The 21840-nt window shown below is 32.4% G+C and overlaps 1 long non-coding RNA gene across 1 annotated transcript in view; it reads right to left on the reverse strand.

The window, feature by feature from the left end:
• Window positions 1-21730, reverse strand: part of LOC145269230 (uncharacterized) — a 108989-nt gene extending 87259 nt beyond the window's left edge. The window contains exon 1 of the long non-coding RNA XR_013864964.1: window positions 18661-21730. This is a non-coding gene — a long non-coding RNA (uncharacterized LOC145269230). The remainder of the gene's footprint in view (window positions 1-18660) is intronic.
• Between the last annotated feature and the right edge of the window lie 110 nt (window positions 21731-21840).

The raw sequence follows: 21840 nt of genomic DNA on the forward strand, positions 1-21840 counted from the left end.
TTGATTACCTTGGTAAACTTATTGTAATTTTTATTTCTTATATATATATATATATATATATATATATATATATATATATATATATATATATATATATATATATATATACAATATATATATATACATATATATATATATACTTTCAATTTGTCTTTACATAAGCAGTAATTTGTTGCTACACAGTCATGAGCATGTTTCGGTCTTCTAGTGTTCAGTAACTAGAGACCTCATCAAGTAACTACGCTTATATTCAAAAGCGGAATTCATAATGAAATACGAAAATCAACTGAAATTTCGCTTTTGAATATAAACGTTGTTGCCTAAAGAGGGCTCTAATTACCAAATAGTAGGAGACCGAAACATGCTCATGACTGTGTAGCAACAAATTACTGCTTATGTAAAGACAAATTGAAAGTGTAACTTGCTCTACTTCCGTGGTGAGCACTCTTGTATTAACCTCGTTATTAACCTGGTTAGCCTACCATTGAAAACTAGCAACCTCAAATTATATATATATATATATATATATATATATATATATATACGCACACACACACACACACACACATATATATATATACACACTCATATATAAATATACACACACACGCACACGCACATATATATACACACACTCATATATGTACATAATGTAGCCAGACTTTGTGGACACTCTGTATATATATATATATATATATATATATATATATATATATATATATATATATATATATATATATATAGTGGAAATGGTAATAATAAAAACTGAAGAAAGTGCTCAATATTGTTGCAGAGCAAATATGCGTTTTATTTTTTATTACCGTATCTTTCTGTTAAGTTACATTATTGTTTCAGCTACCGGCCGTTTTTTTTTTGGCCGTCTGTAGCTTCCTCAGACTTTTACTTGTAAAATGCTGAGGAAGCTACAGACGGCCAATAAAACGGCTGGGTAGCTGAAACAATAATGTAACCTAACAGAAAGATACGGTAACAAAAAATAAAACGTATATATATATGTATATATGTATATATATATATATATATATATATATATGTATGTATATATATACGGCCTTTACATATATTTTTAAATGTTCCTTGTAGTTGACAACACCCATATTTTAAATGTTCATTTAGAGAGGAGACAGAGTGACAGTAGGTTCATGTTGAAGACATTTATATATAATATAAACACATTACCTTTTCTCCTTGTAATGATGAACACAGAAAGACGGCAGTTATAAAAAAACATGATGATAGTTTATTCTTCGACCGGTCAGAAATGATTCTGTACTTCAGGGATTCATTGTAATTAAAATATCATATTTAAGCGTATTTTACGGTCGGGCAAAGCCCCCACCCCGCTAGTGTATATTAAATTGAAATTAACATTTTAAGAAATTGTAGGAAAAGAGATGCAATAAATACTTTTACCAACAAAAGGTACTCCAACTGTGAACGAAATAAAAAAAAAATGTGTGTATGAAATTTAATGCGAAATTGAATATTCAAATGGAAGGTTGTGGATATTTTAGGCCTTTCTAAAAGTTCTATAAATTACCCTAAAGGAACTAAGTTGTTTTGTTACGCACTGGGTGTTATTTTAGAAGGTACCAAGAGAGAGAGAGCGAGAGAGAGAGAGAGCGAGAGAGAGAGAGAGAAAGAGAGAGAAAGAGAGAGAGAGAGAAAGACAGAACGAGAGAGGGGGAGAGGCACAGAGAAAAGAAGGGTAAGAGGGTAAGTTATTAGCAGTTATTATACAGGATGTCTATAAAGCCACTAAAGGATTTGGAACTTAAATATATTCTTTATTTTTGATGATTTTCTATAATTTTAACACAATCGGATTTTTTTTTAAACATGCAAAATTAAATCAATTTTTATTTATGAAAATTAATGTTTTTTAAACGTTGCCCATTTTCAACTTCGCACATTATCTCTCTCTATGGCAATATCAAATGACCACCATGTTCCCCAGACTTGATTAGCCCCGACTTTTTCTTGTGGGAATATCTTAAAGAAAGTGTCTATGTTAACAAACCTCAAACCCTGCCAAGAATTTAAGGAAAACGCCAGGAACGAAATAAGGGAGTTAAATCGCAATCCAGAGATTCTGCAATCTGTCATGGATAATGTTTTAGAAAGAACACAAATATCATACTTTATTTTTAGCTAAAGAAGTTTGTCTTTCACTGGACCCAAGGTGCTTTCGAGCGAGGAGAGGAAGCTTAAAAAATAGGGGAAGTGATTTCCATGTCACTAGAAAGGAAGCCATCTTTAGCAGTCTAGCCTACAGGTGAAGTCTGATCTCTTCCTGAGATGTTGTTAGGGACTCGATATGCATAGTGGTGGTGGTGATTGGGGGGGTGCTCCTTCTTGCTTCAGTCGTTGTGTTACGTACTGGGTGTTATTTTAGAAGGTACTAAATATGAGATTATGTTACATTGTTCTTATTTAGATGGCGACTTATATATTTGTTGTTGTTGTTGTTTATGTTAGTAAGAGTCTTAGAGTGTTCATGTTGTTGAGTGTTGTGAGATGCTCATATTATATATATTCATTGTCAGTGTCCATATTGTGGAGAGATGGAGACATTGGTGAGATATAGAGACATGGTACATATAAAGAGAGATACAGTTATATATATATATATATATATTTATATAAATAATAGACAGTGTACATATTATATATGAAGAGAGAGACAATTCTGTATATATATAATAGACAGGGTACATGTTACTACAAGAGAACCAAGCCTGTAATTCAACTAGAAGAGATTTTTGAATATCTTGATAGATAGACTGAGAGATAGTTTGACATTTACGTTTGACAGTTGTACATATAATATAAACACGTTACCTTTCTCGTTGTAATGATGAACACAGAAAGACGGCAGTTATAAAAAACATGATGATCATTTATTCTTCGACCGGTTGGAAATGATTCTGTATTTCAGGGCTTCAAAGTTGCTACATAGTTATTTCTAAACCCTCCCGCTTCCAGAGGGAGCCTTGACTCTAATCGAGAATCGGTCTGAACCTCTCTGCTCCTCTGATCTGACTCCTCTCGCTTCTTCTCTCTCATTTTCACTCATCTAACTAAATTCATAACTCATGACGTCATTGCACGACCGAGCACGTGTATATGAGACCCATGGCATGAATCCTTCTCTAACCTAATTTTACGTAACTCACTTTACAATGACATTTTCCATTCTCTTTGTTTCATAAAGGAATTTAACCTATTTGCTAATTCTGTAACCCAAATTTCTATTATGTTTTCTTTCTAAGAATATAAATAGTTTCCATCCAAATTGTATTTATTAAATATTTTAACAGAATCAACAATTTAACTGGGCATTCCATTTATAATAACATTCTGTGTTTATTTTAACTTATGATGGAAATTCTCAATTCCAAATCTAGCTTCGCAAGTTCAAATCCTTGACTATCCTATTTCATATTTACATTTAACTAATTCCCTATTTTTTTACTTACATGAAAAGGGGACAGCCCTTATCATGTAACACATATACAGTACTGTTTCGCTATTTCACAGCTCATCAGTGCGGCTAGACAGGCAACTACCTCTAGCCAGAATATATATATATATATATTAGATTAACAAGTATGTTCATCTATATAAAAAGCTATATGTCTGTCTGTCTGTCTGTCTGTCCATATTTTCAAACTCTGTATTCTTCGAAACTAAAAGTCGCAGAGTGGCACTGTCGACCTCAAATGATTGGGGTTTTATGCACCGTTCTTTTTTGGGTCAAACCGGTTTTTAAGGGATCAAAAATCGGTCAAAATTGAAAAAAATAAAAATCGTTAAACATTTTGTACATTCACAACCCTTTTAATTTCTGTGCAAGACTTAAAACGGTTCTTTAATGACATACGAAGTCTTGAAGGGTCTACCGGTTTTACAAGCACGAACTATTTTGCCAGTATCATTGCAGGATTTAACAACCCTGCCTACAACACTCTTGGAACGTTTCTCTTTCTCTGAAATCTCTCTAAAGGTGTGCTTTTCCTTGTGTAGCTTCACAATAGCTTGTCTCACAGATTAATCAAGTTTTCAGCATTTTGCCATGGTGCTGGCTGATGCAACGTTTACAAATGACTAAGTAAGACTTATTCTTTAGAAGAAATAAAAAAAATTGAATCTAGCATACTGTTTACATTGTTTTTCTCAATTTTGTCCCTTACTTTTGGACGTTCCTATTTTGAAAATAAATAATTGTTATAATTCTTTTTCTATCCTTTGCAAATGATTCAAATTTTAGTATGTTATTATGGATGATAACGACTACCAGTTGTCAAAATTTCAGCTTTTCACAATTATTATTTCTAATAAATATTAGGTTTTAAAATGTTGTCCCTTTGTTTTGGACGCTACTTTATATATATATATATATATATATATATATATATATATATGTGTGTGTGTGTGTGTGTGTGTGCGAGCGCGCGCGTATGTGTACGTATATATATATATATATATATATATATATATATATATATATATATATATATATATATATATATAAAACTACTTCATTTAATAACATAAATTAATATACGGAGATATAATTTTATGCGTGAATTCAAAAAAACGACGGAGGGTTTGTGGATGACGCTTCAAGAAGAATGGTCTAAAATTAATATCAGGGGTTGTCAAGAACTGATTCGTTCTTGTAGTCGAAGATGTGCAGCTGTCATTGAGAGCAAGGGCTCATTTATTAAATATTGATTGTACATGTATTTTTATTTATTTATTTTTGAGTTTTATTTTATTTATATTTTATTTATTTATTTATTTTTTTTTGCTGTTTACATTGTTTTTTTTCCAACTTTGTTTTCAACTTTGTTTTCAACTTTGTCCCTTACTTTTGGACGTTCCTATTTTGAAATAAATAATGGTTATAATTCTTTTTCTATCCTTTGCAAATGATTCAAATTTTAGTATGTTATTATGGATGATAACGACTACCAGTTGTCAAAATTTCAGCTTCTCACAGTTGTTATTTCTAGCAAATATTACTTACATTAAAAAGTTTTGCGCAAATAGAAAAAAGTTTTGTTTTTTTTAATCCTTAGAAGTTTTGTAAATATTTAATATTAAAGAAAATGTTTTGTAAATATATATTTTTTCTTTTAAATCTTTAAAAGTTTTGTAAATATATTTTTAAAAAAATCTTGCTCGCGAACATTCGAATTTGTCTGCTATCTGACCTGTTTACAAGTTTAGAAACAACTAACGGCAATGTCAAGGTCGAACAAACGGTGCCCCTTGAATTGTTCGCATACTTTTGTCGTCTGCTACGGGGTATCTAATCTTTACTTGATCCGTTATTTCTAACAAACATTATGTTTTAAAAATGTGTCACTTAGTTTTGGACGCTACTGTGGTTTTAAAGGTTTTAAACAAACTTCTAACTCTCTCTCTCTCTCTCTCTCTATATATATATATATATATATTCATCCACATACAGTACTGTTTCGCTGTTTCACAGCTCATCAGTGCGGCTAGACAGGCAACTACCTCAAGCCAGGATTGAAACCCGACCGTTTATACGGCAGTCAAGGCTTCTAACCATTACGCTATTGGCGGCTATATATATATATATATATATATATATATATATATATATATATATATATATATATATATATATATATATATATATATATATATATATATATATATATATATATATATATATATATATATATATATATATATATATTTACTCGTTTTTTTTTATATTCAAAAGTAATGGACTAATGAATTCAACGAGGTTGTTAGATAGTGCTCAATAAAAAGAGCTGATAATACTTGTTTATTGTTATATAAACATGCTCACATCCCGCTGCTACAAATAGCCACTTGTTTCAATCAAACAACAGATATCATCAGGCAGCGACTTGACTATTCAAAAGGTTATTCATTGAACTTTTGAATAGTCAAGTCGCTGCCTGATGATATCTGTTGTTTGATTGAAACAAGTGGCTATTTGTAGCAGCGGGATGTGAGCATGTTTATATAACAATAAACAAGTATATATATATATATATATATATATATAAGTGAAAAGAAATTAAAACTGTAAGTTTAAATTTATTATCAAATTTATTGTTCGACCGAATACTACTACAAAAAAAAAATTTTTTTAAAGTCCTTATTCTGCTATTCTTCTGACCATTGTTTCTAAGAATATGTACATCTTTGCATGCATCTAGGGTTCCTATTTACAACGCATCCTCACGGGACAGAGTTAGACATCAGGGTCATTTTTTAATGTGGAGAAAAGGAACAAAAATAAAAATTGTCTCAGTCGTGAAGGATTTCTCCTCCACCGACAGAGAACAAGAAATTGAAGTGCAGCATCTGAAGAACAGATACTATACTTTGATCTTGTCCCGAATCAGCTTAACTATGGAGCGTGCATTCATACGAGATGATAATAATAAGATGACTGAGAAGCTGGTATTTTATATTGGTACCCGTCGTCATCCCTGGTCCGTAGTGAAGGGTTTCTTCTCCGTTTCTGATTTTTTTCGTTTTCGCAAGTATTTATTTATCGGTGATGAATATGCTAAGCAACATTCTTCCAGCGGTAATAATAAACAACTTGTTCTTCTGGTTCGAAGAAGATATGGCTGTGAGCCTAATACCGGAAGCAAACATATTTTTTATTTTTCGAAAACTGTTCTTCCAGACATCGAAAATCGAGTTTTATTTCAGGGGTTAGATTTCCCCATTGGTATTAATAAAAAAAGAACATTCGCTGCTTTTGAAGTTTTTTTTTTTTTTTTTTTCAACTTAAACATAAAACTCCCTATTTTCCTTGAATACATTTCTGGGATGAAATCAAGTTTGGTTGACTTAGCTCATCGATATAGCAACACTCCTGTTGATCGCAGCGACTTTGTTTAAAATAAAACGCAATTAAAAACTATCAAAGCGTTGAAATCAAATGCTGACATATATATATATATGTTGAGAAAATGCTAGTGATTCTCGACGATGCTTCTAAATTCCGGAAACTTGGCCCTGTCGAGTTAACGGATAATACTTGCAAAAACGAGGCCACGGTGCAAAGACGTCTACTTGTATTATTTAAGAAGAATGTTTTTTGCAAGGACGTCTATGACAAGATCAGACCATCTAGGTCACAACGTCACAGATTGTATGGTCTCTCTAAAATCCATAAGCAAGGTTTGTTACTGACACCTATTTTATCTACAATAGGTTCTGCTCAATATTCTTTGGCTCAGTGGCTTGTCGAAATTTTGCAGCCGGTGCGTGAATTATACAGCACGCACTGTATTCCTAATTCTTTTCGATGTTTCTAGTCTTTTTACTAACGTACCGTTAGATGAGACTACGCATATTTGTACCGACGCGCTTTATGATGGTCGCCTGACTTCTTCACGCTTTTCCAAAGAGATCTTCACTGAACTAATTTTAATGTGCACAAAATCAGTGGAGTTTAGCTTCGGTGACATTATGTATTGTCAGGTCGACGGGGTTTCAATAGGGAGTCCGTTGGCCCCATTTTTTGCTGATATTTTTGTCAGTTATTACAAATAACACAAGTATTATAATGGTGAATGCTCTGAAGAACTGCAAGCACTTGTGCCCCCACGACGTGAACACCCTCGACAGACCCGACAAGCTGCAAAATCCCACCCCACACTGTAGAGATCCCTAGATGTAAAAGATCTTTCTACTCCAGTAGTTTCTTCCCCAGAACAGCTAGACTCTGGAATTCCATTCCAGGTCACTGCTTCCCCAACTGTACTGACATGCAGAAGTTCAAGTGCAACGTGAACCAACATCTCGCTGCCCTAATCCCTACATAGTACCCCAGTAGATGTTTCCCCGGATAGTAGCCCCCTACACCAAAGTGGCAATGTGCCTTGTTTGGGGTGAAAATGTAATAAAAAAAATAAAAAAAATCCGTTATGTTTAATTCTGCAACAAAACCCACCACATATTTCAGACATGTTGACGACACCTTTGCTATGTTTTCATTGCAAAGTGAAGCGTTATTTTTTTTTTTAATAGGTTGAATTCTTTGCACGAGGCTCTTACGTTCACTATGGAAAGTGAGAAGGACAATTCTCTTCCCTTCTTGGATGTTCTTGTTGAACGTTCAAGAGGGATCTTTCTCACTACCATTTATAGGAAGCCGACTTTTACTGGCTTATATGTGAACTGGTCGTCCTTTGTACCCAAATCACGCAAAGTCCGCTTAATTAATACGCTGGTACATAGAGCTCTCATGATATGTTCACATAATAGATTAGACTCTGAACTTGATAAGATCTGAGAAATAAATATTTATCAATAATGGTTATCCCTTAGACCTTATTGAAGACTGCATTTACAAGAAGGTTGATGATTTCAAATCCCCTAGTTTGGGCCTGCGAAGTGCCCGATTTATTAAAAATTACCGTTGATTGGGTTGGTTGGTTGTTTTGTTTTACGGCATATCAACCCTTTTCAGGTTATTTAATGCTGAATCTGGTGATTTTGAAGAACGATTTTTTTAATATAGTATATTTGTTTTTTGAGTCGTATTCTATTTAACCCATAGTTGGGACCCTAACAGGTACTACCACTCCGGGTCAGAGTGGACCTGGGAGCAATGGCAATTTAAGTGTGGCTCCACATTCCCTAAGGCCTGCAAGCTGGGGCCTCACCATCGGATATAGTTTAAGGTCATATCCAGGACCCCGTTGATTGGGGATAAGAGTATTAAATTGTAAAAACAGATTGTTATAATTATTTATAAGTGCTTCTACCAACAAGTTTTCTTGCGTTTGGTATACACTACGAGACCTGCTTTTCCTTCTTTTCGCAAAGATAGTTTGCCTTACACCCAAATTAGTACTATTTTTTATCAATTTAAATACCAGCGCGATGCTGGTTATGTTGGGCGAACATCTTTGCATTTGTTAACTCGTATAAACCAGCACGTTCCATCTAAAATCATTCAGGGGAGGGTAGGATCTGGTAGTCTTCCTCCTCCCGTAGTCTTGGACTCTGCCATTGGCCAGCATTTGGTGGACAATCCATGCTGTGCTGAAAAATATAAAATAGAGTGGTTCGGGGTGCTACACAGAGCAGACTCTAAAAATCATTTAAAGATTTTGGAGTCGAAAGCTTTCTTTATGCCGGCAAAAGGAGACAACGAACACTTTATTTCTCTTTGGGGAACTTTGACCTGTTTTTCCCCGTTTTTTTTTCTCCCTTTCCCTTCGCTGTGCCAGGGTTTAGTTTTAATCGCTTTTAAACGCAATTTCAGATTAAATATTTCTTTTAATCGTTTTTTTTTTTTCTTAGTTCTGGCACATTCAAATTTTCCCGTAGTGCTCTTTAATTTCGCCAGTAATATTGTTTTTGTATGCTATGGATTTCTCCTGACAAGATGAGAGCCGAAAGAGCTCTCGAGAAATTCCCTTATATTTTATATATATATATATATATATATATATATATATATATATATATATATATATATATATGAGAGATTACCGACAAATGTCTTTTCACATTTCCGCCAATTTTTTTTTTTTTTTTTTTTTTGTTATATTAATTTCTATTCCTTTTTTTCTCCTGTCTTGTTTATATTTCCTCGGTGTATAAATCTCTGCTACCGCAACGAAACATTCGATCGAAATAATGATGTAAATACCCAACTTGATACCGAGAGCACCATCACCTTTAAACGCCCGCTCTCAGCCGGTAATCAAATCCAACACCCCCTCCATACACACTGTCCGCACGCCGCCTTACCAGATCGGTCGCTTTTGCTTACGAAGAGCTGTGCGGCCTGCTAAGAGAGCCAAGAACGGAGTAGGGTGGGGTGGTGTGCGGGGGGTAAATGGTAAACAATCGTAGATGTAGCCGGATGGGCGAAGCGATGGCGATTCTATCAAATAAGGACACTTGACCATTGTGACGAATGAAAGAATAAATAATTTGCTGACTGTTGGAAGGGTTAGCGGTGGCAGGGCATTGGTAGCTGGCCCCTCCCCGTCCGGCCGTCGGCTTGGTTGTGTAGTTTAAACAGACCAGTGAACACAGGATTCAGATGTTGTGGACATAAAGGAGGGGGAAAAGAAACACAATGAGAGAGAGAGAGAAAGAGAGAGAAAGAGCGAGAGTAAGAGGGAAAGAGAGAAGAGACGTTATTAGGTTTGTTGGCGGGAAGTGGACGCCAATTTGAAGATAGCAACGATGATTGCTCAATTTTACGCATCAACGGCACACGCAAATATACATCTATGGCGTATGCGAATTTATGCGTTGGTTGCGTTTCTGTATGAGAGAGAGAGAGAGAGAGAGAGAGAGAGAGAGAGAGAGAGAGAGTAAGGAAAGGTATACAAGCGCAGAATTTTTTAAAAATCTCTCTCGCCTCTCTCTCTCTCTTTCTCTATATAAAAATTAAGAAGAAAAAAAAGAAAAAAAAGGAAAACGAAAAATTCTCAATCGTCTGAGAAACAATCGTACATCTAATCATTATTGATTTTGAATTCTTGAAACGGACGAAACAATGTTAAACATCTATTTTTCTTGCGTCTGTCTGTCTGTCTGTCTGTCTGTCTGTCTGTCTGTCTCTCTCTCTCTCTCTCTCTCTCTCTCTCTCTCTCTGTATATATGTTTTTCAAATAGAAATTACTGTTTAAATATGTTAACAAAACAAGCTCAATAGTATAAGACTAGAGTCATACATGCTTTTACTTTTTTTACCGCTTTTGTTTCTTTTCTCTCTTTCAGTGTATATATATATATATATATGTACACACACACACACACACACATATATATACATATATATATACATATATATATATATATATATATATATATATATATATATATATATCATTCAAACACTAGCGTGTTTGAATATATGATTAAGTTTTTTTTGTTTTTTTTACACAGTGATCACCACTTATCAAGGCCCGGAAGCCACTCAGGGATAAGGGTTATTGCAAGTACGTTACGTTAGTGTGGAGATTTGATGAAGTGTTTACTTAAGGGTGCGGTTCATTAGGAATTTGTTAACGTTGGACTTGAACACATCCAAGTTGTAGCCCGGTGGGAAGCAGGCAGACGGAACAGAGTTCCACAGGCGTGCAGTTCTAAGAAAGAAACCTTGTTCATGGAATCCGCGTTTTGATTTAGGCACAGATATAGAGTGGGGGAGATTTTTCACAGTGGATTCAGCTAGACGGGTGTTTTTCGTGAAAGATTGGCGAGGGGAGACGAGAGATTGGAGTTCAGACGAGCACCTGCCATGGAAATAACGATAAAACAAGGATAGGCTCGCAACGTCTCTTCTGTGGGAGAGAGGTTGCAGGGTAGAGAAAAGAGCATCCCCACTAAGCCACGAAGTCTATTTTGTACTCTGTCAAGGCAGGATAGGCTGTTTTTAGCAGCTCCTGCCCAGATATGGCAACAGTATTCCATCCTTGGACGTACTTGGCTTTTATATAGATAGAGAATTGCATCAGTAGTGAGATATCTTCTGGAGCGGTAGAAGGATCCCATCATCTTTCCAGCGACCTTGGCAACAGACTTGATGTACGTGTTCCATTTCAGATCAGGAGTAAAGGTCAAACCCAGAAGCTTGTCAAGTGGCAGTTTAAGTTATTTATAACTGCTTTAAAGTTTTTCGACCAAATGTCAAACAATTATTACAGTTTATTGATCACCTTCTCAGCTATATTGTGAAAAATTGTTTTACATTTTCGTTATAAGTAAGACAAAAGTTACGATGAATTTAGTGGTGTTCAAAATCGCAAAAAAATGTAAGGAGGTGAGCGACGTTTTTTATGACTGGTTTCCATTCCGCCACGTCGCTCATTCAACTAGTGTTACTGCTAATTCACTGCTGTCGCAAAAAGAGAAATAACAAGTAAAACAGACAGAATGAAAGCATAAAAGGGAGATAATTTGGGGGATTTTATTGAAGCAGACACGTGCCGTACATTGTTATTACATATGTTTTTATGGGGGCAAAAAAATAAGACTAAAATTAAACAAAGAACAAACGAATATACTAGAAGTCTGGAAAAATCATGGATTACAATAGAAAAATGCGAGCATGAAAAATACTATGGCTAAGCTTAAACATGGAAAAGTAAAGGATTAGTTGTTAAAACTGGAAAAGAAAAGGACAAGATATTCTAGTAAAAAATATAATAAATTTATAACTTAAAATATTGCAGCATTAATTAAAAAAAATAGATTTAACATTATATAATCTATTCTTAATGTTGCAATATTTAAAGTTATAAATTTATTATATTTTTACTAGAATATCTTATCTTACGTACCGGTAAGGAGGAAAAGAACGTGAAAAAGGCGTGGCGACCTTGCCGTTGTGCCTATCGCCAATCTGGAAGTGACGAAGGTTTAAATTAAGGCTAGTCAATCAAAAAGAGGCGATGACTTTTGAAAATATCGGCGAAAAAAGGGACCCCTTCCTGTTGAAAAGTGCCTACTTGAGGGTGAAGAATTAATGTTTTTAGCCATTTTTTCGATATTTGTCGTCCGGAGGGTCGAGCTTGAAAACAATACTGATCTCGTGAATATCCGTCGCATCTGTCGAAGATTTTAGGCAGACACACAAACATACATACATACATTCATACATACAAACATACATAGATATATACATTCATACATACATACATACATACAAACATACATACATACATACATACATACATATATACATGCATACAAACATACATACATTCATACATACATACATACCTGCAAACATACATACATTCATACATACATACATGCATACATACATACAAACATACATACATACATTCATACATACATACATGCATTCATACATGCATACATACAAACATACACACATATATACATGCATACAAACATACATACTTTCATACAAACATACATACATTCACACATACAAACATACATACATACATATAGTCATACATACATACATACATACATTTAAACAGACAGGTAAGATTTATATAATAGATTATACTCAATATATATATAAATGATTTTAAATTCAAAAAAAGAAAATGACTCGTGCGCCACCACCGAGAATCGAAACCAAATCGTTTCGCTTACGATTTACTATTTTCATTTGAGGTTAATGACTGTAATGAAGACATTGTATTGCAAAGCAAAAAATCAAAACATGTATAGCTATTACATTACGCATGCATCGCTATTTTCATGGCAAATGCTCGACTAAACTCCAATATATGGTCTTCCCTCGCCAAACTTTCACAAAAAAGAATACCCGACTAGCTACAACCACTATATATAATTTCTCCCATTCTCTTTCTGTGCCTAAATGTAAACGCAGATTCAAACCTATATTACCAGAACTGCTCGCCTTTGGAACACTGTTCTGTTGGCATGCTTCCCGGCTGAATGCAACATGGTAATCTTCACATCTAATGTAAACAGGTTCTTGCTAAGTCGTCCTCATAAATAATCAAATTCTACCCAATTTACACCATAAGTAACTACTAGACAACCATCTTATATTCATTAACCCTTATCCTTAAGTGGCCTCCGGGCTTTGATAAGTGATGACTCCCCACTAGTAAAAACAGCAACACCTATGAAAAGGACGGGATAGACTTGCAAAAGGAATAAATAACAAAATAAAAAATTGAAATGAGCAATTTATTTATTTATTTATTTATTTATGTATTTGTTCATTTATTTATTTATTTGTTTTGTTTATGTGTTTATTATTTATTTGTTTGTTTATTTATTTGTTTATTTATTTGTTTATATATGTATTTATTTATTTTTGTTTATTTATATGTTTATTTATTTATTTGTTTGTTTATTTTTTGTTTGTTTATATACTTGTTTTTTTATTTGTTTGTTTGGTTATGTATTTGTTAATTTATTTTTTATTTATTTATTTGTTTATTTATTTGGTTATTTATTTGTTTGTTTATTTTTGTTTATTTGTTTATTATTTATTTATTTGTTTATTCATTTTTTGTTTATTTTTTTGGCTTTTTATTTATTTATTTGTTTGTTTACTTATTTTTGTTTATTTGTTTATTTATTTATTTACTTATTTATTTTTTGTTTATTTATTTATTTGTTTGTTTGTTTATTTGTTTGTTTGTCTATTTATTTATTTTTTTTTTGTTTGTTTATTTATTTATTTGTTTATTTATTTGTTTATTTATTTGTTTGTTTATTTATTTGTTTAATTATTTTTTTGTTAGTTTATTTATCTGTTTATTTATTTTTTTTGCTTATTTATTTGTTTATTTATTTGTTTATTTATTTGTTTGTTTATTTCTTTATTTCTTTATTTGTTTGTTTATTTGTTTGTTTATTTATTTGTTTGTTTATTTATTTATTTGTTTGTTTATTTGTTTGTTTATTTATTTGTTTGTTTATTTATTTATTTGTTTATTTATTTGTTTGTTTATTTATTTTTATATATTTATTTGTTATTTTTATATTTGTTTATTTATTTATTTACTAGCATTGGTGCCCGGCATTGCCCGGGTGTTTAGAGGTGTATGCTGAGCAAAAAATAAAAAATAAATAACGGTCAATTATTTTAATTTGACCCCCATTATGACCCTTAACATTTATTATTTTGGGCTCAAATCAAGTTATGTCCAAGGATCCTATATCTAAAATTTCAATTGGTGAGACCCCAAATTTTCGGAGGAGTTTGGTAGAGTTCTCAAAGTCAAATCGTTGAACTTTGACCCCTTAACAGCCAAATTTCTGACCGAAAACCAATCACATAGATTTTCCCAAATCTCAGTACACTGTATATCAAATTTCGAGTCTGTAGAGTTATTGCGTAGGGAAATAGACAGACAGACAGACAGACAGACAGACAGACAGACAGGTAGACAGACACACATACCCGTTAACTTTTACAGATATATTGATTTATTTTTTGTTTATTTATTTTTATTTATTTATTCATTCATTTGTCTATTTATTTATTTGTTAATTTATTTATTTAATTAATTAATTAACTTGTTTGTTTTTTTCTATTTATTTGTTGATTTATTTTTTGTTTATTTATTCTTTATTATTTATTTATTTATGTATTTGTTCATTTATTTGTTTATTTATTTGTTTGGTTATTTATTTATTTGTTTATTTATTTTTTTATTTATTAGCTTGTTTGTTTATTAATTTATTTGTTTATTTGTTTATTATTTATCAATTTATTTGTTTATTTATTTGTTTCTTATTTATTTATTTGTTTGGTTATTTATTTATTTGTTTATTTCTTTATTTCTTTATTATTTATTAATTTATTTGTTTATTTATTTGTTTATTATTTATTTATTTATATATTTATTTGTTTATTTCATTTATTTATTCCTATATTTATTTGTTTATTATTTATTTATTTATATATTTATTTGTTCATTTGTTTATTTGTTTTTTGTTTTATTCATTCGTTTATTTATTTGTTTATTTGTTTATTTATTAATTTGTTTATTTATTTGTTTTTATTCATTCATTCATTTATTTATTTGTTTATTATTTATATATTTATATATTTATTTGTTTATTTATTTATTTGTCTTTATTTATTCATTTGTTCATTTATTTGTTTAATTTGTTTATTTGTTAATTGGTTTATTTATTTATTTGTTTTATTTATTTATTTATTTGCTTATTTATTTGTTTTATCGGTTTATTTATTTGTTTGTTTTTATTTATTTATTTTTGATTATTTAATTAATTATTTGTTTTATCGGTTTATTTATTTATTTATTGGTTTATTTATTTATTTATTGGTTTATTTTTTATTTGTTTTTATTTATTTATTCATTGCTTTGTAAATTTATTTATTCATTTATTGATTTGTTTGTTTATTTATTGTTTGTTTTGTGTTTATTTTTTATTTGTTTTTTTAAGTTATTTGTTTATTCATTTATTTGTTTGTTTATTTATTTATTTATTTATTGGTTTATGTATTTGTTTATTTATTTGTCTATTATTTATTTATTTTTATTTTTTATTTGTTTGTTTATTTGTTGATTTATTTATTTATTTGTTTGTTTATTTATTTATTTGTTTATGTATTTTTTTATTTATATATTTGTTTTTATTTATTTGTTTATATATTTATTTGTTTGTTTATTGGTTTATTTATTTATTTATTTAGTTGTTTATTTATTTACTTATTTATTTATTTATTTATTTATTTGTTTATTTATTTGTTTGTTTATTTATTTGTTTGTTTATTTATTTGTTTGTTTATTTGTTTGTTTATTTATTTATTTATTTATTTGTTTGTTTATTTATTTATTTGTTTATGTATTTACTTATTTATTTATTTGTTTATTTATTTGTTTATTTATTTGTTTATTTATTTATTTGTTTATTTATTTACTTATTTATTTTTTTTATTTATTTGTTTGTTTATTTATTTGTTTATTTATTTGTTTATTTATTTAGTTGTTTATTTATTTATTTGTTTGTTTATTTATTTGTTTGTTTATTTATTTGTTTGTTTATTTATTTGTTTGTTTATTTGTTTGTTTATTTATTGATTTGTTTATGTATTTACTTATTTATTTATTTGTTTATTTATTTGTTTATTTATTTGTTTATTTATTTATTTGTTTATTTATTTACTTATTTATTTGTTTATTTATTTGTTTGTTTTTTTATTTGTTTATTTATTTGTTTATTTATTTAGTTGTTTATTTATTTATTTGTTTGTTTATTTATTTGTTTGTTTATTTATTTGTTTGTTTATTTATTTGTTTGTTTATTTATTTGTTTATTTATTTATTTATTTATTTAGTTGTTTATTTATTTGTTTATTTATTTGTTTATTTATTTATTTATTTATTTAGTTGTTTATTTATTTGTTTATTTATTTGTTTATTTATTTGTTTATTTATTTATTTGTTTATTTGTTTGTTTATTTATTTAGTTGTTTATTTATTTATTTGTTTGTTTATTTATTTGTTTGTTTATTTATTTGTTTGTTTATTTATTTGTTTATTTATTTATTTAGTTGTTTATTTATTTGTTTATTTATTTGTTTATTTATTTGTTTATTTATTTATTTATTTATTTAGTTGTTTATTTATTTGTTTATTTATTTGTTTATTTATTTATTTATTTAGTTGTTTATTTAGTTGTTTATTTGTTTGTTTATTTATTTGTGCACTGTTTTCCTCATCTTCATTGTTTTTTGTTTCACAAATGATTTAACTCGGCATTAAATAATCTGAAAAAGTCGATATGCCGTAAAACAAAACAAACGCTATAAATAAATATTCGACATGAAACAACCCAAAAAGAATTGATACGCCGTAAAACAAAACACCCAAACCAAACATCATGAATGAATATTTAAAGATATAAACAGCTTGAAACATAAAACTTTTTTGTTCAGAAATTACTGGATTCAGCATTAAATAACCCACAAAAGGTTGATATGCCGTAAAGCAATCAAACTAACCAACAAACACCATGAATAAAGGTTTGAAGATGTCAAGAACTTGAGGCATATTTATTTATTTGTTTGCAGACTGTCATCACGACGTTTCGCCCAACTATTTCTCTGGCCTTCTTCAGGTGCTTAACCGCGACGGGATATGAATGCTGAGTCCCTTAACTGTATCCTCAGTAATTACTGCCTTCCATAGTTGTCGTTTGTGGTTAAAAGTAAGGAACCTTACCTCATGCATCGTGCGGCTCGTGTTAGGAAAGAAAAAAAAAAGAGAAAATAAAAATGGCCGCCCCCTGGTATTTATGGACTGAAAATCACGTGATGTGACGAGAGGGAGGAAGGGGTATGCAAATGAGATGTGGTTGGGTCTCTCTATAAAAGAGCCGTCTTCTTTATTTTGGACGTCAGTGTGGAAAGTGCAGAGAGAAGAGAACAGTTGGATTTGAGTTTGAGACCTTCGATCTGAGGTTAAGTTCAAATTTAACGTCACCACGTTTTGGCCAACTAATCCTCTGGCTGGCTTTTGAGTAGGATTGAAACCGCTATCTTCAGATAATGCCCACCTGGAACCGTAGAGATTCAACGCCTCTATCCACTGCGCCACGAAGGGCGATCAAGGTCGGATTTTTGGTTTTATAAATTCAAGTCTTATAAACCCAAAGCAGGCCAGAGGATTAGTTGGCTAAAAAACGTTATGGAACGACAACTATGGAAGGCAGTAATTACTGAGGATACAGCTTGAAGACGCAGAATTCCTATCCCGTCGCGGTTTACCACCTGACGAAGACCCGAGAGATAGTTGGCCGAAACTTCGTTAAAGAACAACTATGATGACGCGGATAACAGCCCGCAAATAAATAAACGAAATAAATAAATAAATAAATAAACGAAATAAATAAATGAATAAATAAATAAATGAATAAATAAATAAATAAATAAAAGACCGAGTAAAAAAATAAAGAAAGAAAGAATAACGAAAAAAAGAAAGAAAAAAATGGAGAAAAAGAAAGCGTAAGAAACAAATAGACAGAAGTCAAACGACGAATAAAAAAAAAAGAAAGAAAGAAACGAACAAACGAAGGAAAGAAAGAAAAAAACGTATCTCATAAATAAACAAACGGACGGACATTGAGACGAGGAACAAGACTCACCTTAACAAGAGGCTCGTCTGTGGTAAGTAGGTGTTTACGAAAACCGAATCAATGCCTCTACTGTCCGCCATTATGGCTGGACCGGAACCGGTGAAGAATGCGGACGACGAAGCACTGAGCATGCGCACTGAACTCGCCGGATGTGTGCGTTTTCCTGAGGTTTGGATCTATGAAATAACGGTAAACACACAATGCTTTCGAAAACGAATGCACACACGCTCAGGGAAGTGCTAAGGTTAGGGTTATGGTTATGGTTAGGAATTATTTTGATAAACCAGGCCCTCAGCTTTCTAACTGGTTCTACATCTACGATGGCTGAGTAGTTAAAGATACGGACCGACAACCCTTTTTTATACGAGGGAGTCACCGCAGATGAAGGCCTAAAGGCCACTCGAGGATAAGGGTTAATGTATGTGAGGTGGTCACCGAGACGACAGCTTAGAGGTCGTTAGTGATTGAAGCTAGGTGGAATATGATTACTTAAGGGGACAAAACATTAAAAACCCGTTGAATTTGTTTACATTGCACTTGAAGACGAGCATGTTCCTAGTTACTAGCCTCCCACCAACACCACCAGGAGGACAGAGTTTCTTTTTTAATGTGGGGGAAATCCAGCTCCCAAAAAGACGTAATCAGGAAAAAAAAATGTTTCAGTTATGAAGGGTTTTTGTTCCAATGACCGAGGACAAAAAAATGATGACGTGTAGCATCAGAGCAGATACTACACTGTGATCTTGGCCTGAAGACGAGCATGTTTCCTGTATATCTGACTGTATTATCCTGCAGAAATTTAAATGTGACGTGAACAGACATTAGCGGACCTGAAAGAGAATTCCCTACGAACGGCTTTCGGAATAAACACACCCAAAATACACATGTTTAACACGGCTTCCGGAATAATCTCCCCAACCTCCAAATGTTTAAAACGGTTTCCGGAATAACATAAAATCCAACCTCTCCATGTTTAAAATGGCTTTCGGAATAAACAACCCCAATCTCCTCATGTCTAAAATGGCATTTGGAATGATAAAAAAAACAACCGCCCCATATTTAAAACGGCTTTCGAAATAAACAACCCCAACCTCTCCATGTTTAAAACGGCTTCCGGAATAAACACCCCCAAACCTCTCCATGTTAAAAGCAACTTCTGGAATAAAAATCCCGAACCTCCCCATGTTAAAAACGGCTTCCGGAATAAACACCCCCCCAACCTCCCCATGTTTAAAACGGCTTCCGGAATACCCCCCCACCCCCAACCTCCCCATGTTTAAAACGGCTTCCGGAATACCCCCCACCAACCTTCCAATGTTTAAAAAGGTTTAAAAAGAAAAAACCAACCCAACCTTGCCATGTTTAAAAGGGATTTCGGAATAAACACCCCTAACCTCCCCATGTTAAAAATGGCTTTCGGTTTTTTGTAATTTTTTCAGTGGATTTTTATTGATTGGACACTAATATTCGGGGGAGGATTCTCGTTCAGGTCTGCTCAGGCATTTTGCTGCATAACTCCTCGCAATCCCAGATAGTAGCTCCTCACAGCCAAGTGACAGCATTCCTTGTTTGGAGGAGGGGCACACACAACTTAGAACATTTGTGCATTTGACGAAACGACCTTAAGCAACCATTTGTCTTCCTGTGCCAAAACTTTCTCCAGATATACAAAACCAAATTACAGTTTACATTGCACTTAAAGGCAACCATGTTGTAGTCAGTTGGAAAGTATGTCAGCAGAAACGAGTTCCACAGACGGACCGTTCTAGGTAAGAAACATTGTTCATGGAACAGATTTAGTAACAAGAGAAATTGTTGGTAGTGGTTGTGGTTCGATGAGCGCTGGGTGTGCTAAGTTTGAATCCGGTCTCCGCTTCTTTAGAAACATTTTCATTTAAGGATGTTGGCAACCTTCGTGTGGTCCCTCCCGTGAGAACGCAATGTTGTTCTGGTAAAGGGAACTGAATTAATTATCCGATTAACCGTTCCGCTCGTAAAACTCTTTGGTGTTGTTGGGGTGTATCTTGTCTGAGTCCTGGTGCTACCAGATAAGGCCGTCTGAAAATATTGGCTTCCTGAGATGAAGCGCATCTAACATTGATGCTTTTTTGTTTTTCTACTTCCTTTTGCGAAACTTAGGTGTATCTTGTCTGAGTCCTGGTGCTACCGGCCCTGTCGGTGGGGCATTAGAATACGCCGACTGCCCCCCCTGCAGAGGGTAAAAGTCCCTCAATGGGGGTCCTGGATATGACCTTAAACTATATCCAGTGGTGAGGCCGCAGCTTGTGGGCTTTGGGGAGTGTGGGGCCACCCTTTAATTACCATTGCTCCCAGGTCCACTCTGACCCAGAGTGGTAGTACCTGTTAGGATTCCAACTATGGGTTAAATAGAAACCGAGGTGAAAACAACAAATATATTCTATTAAAAAAATGTTTTCTTCAAAATCTTTGGATTCGGCATTAAATAACCTGAAAAGGGTTGATATGTCGTAAAACAAAAACAACCAACCAACCAACCAACCAACCAACCTGGTGGTACCAGATCAGGCCGTCTTAAAATATTGGCTTCCTGAGATGAAACGCATCTAACATTGATGCTTTTTTTTTTGCAAAACTTATGTTCTGCAAAACCAAAAACAAAAACAGTGGTAATTTGGCCATGTGCGTGGAGATACAAAGAAACGCCTTCCCATAATTCCCTTGCCATCTTTCTGTCTCTTTTCCTGCACGACCACCATGAAGTGAAGACGCATATTCTGTCTCTCCGTAAATGGGGGGAAGAGCACCCCTCCCTCAAAACTAGTTAGGTTAGTTAGCTGTGAAAAGCCTATTCTCCAGTTTTTAATTATAAAAGTTTTTTGTAATATATATTTTTGTAAAATAAAATAGTTATGTTCCATGTATATTACAATTGTGTCGCGTGTCGTTTTTCTTGTGTCTGCCATAAATGCCTTCATAAATACCTTCATTGAAACAACGAAACGGTCCGGAAAATGAAGAAAGAAAATTCCAGTCAGAACGCCACCAAGGGTGAAGAGGTCAAGACGTTTCCTGAGAGAAGAAGGAGCCACACAGCATATCCAACATCTCAGGTATGCTTTTCTTGATAGAAAGACCGTAATGACTGGCCCATCTTTACGTCTTCCCGAGACCACTTTAAGACATTTAATATAACACGTCTGTCGGTCA

This window comes from Euprymna scolopes, chromosome 45 (genome assembly GCF_053919585.1).
Source record: "Euprymna scolopes isolate OS-2025 chromosome 45, ASM5391958v1, whole genome shotgun sequence".
In the NCBI taxonomy this organism is placed as follows: Eukaryota; Metazoa; Mollusca; class Cephalopoda; order Sepiida; family Sepiolidae; genus Euprymna; species Euprymna scolopes.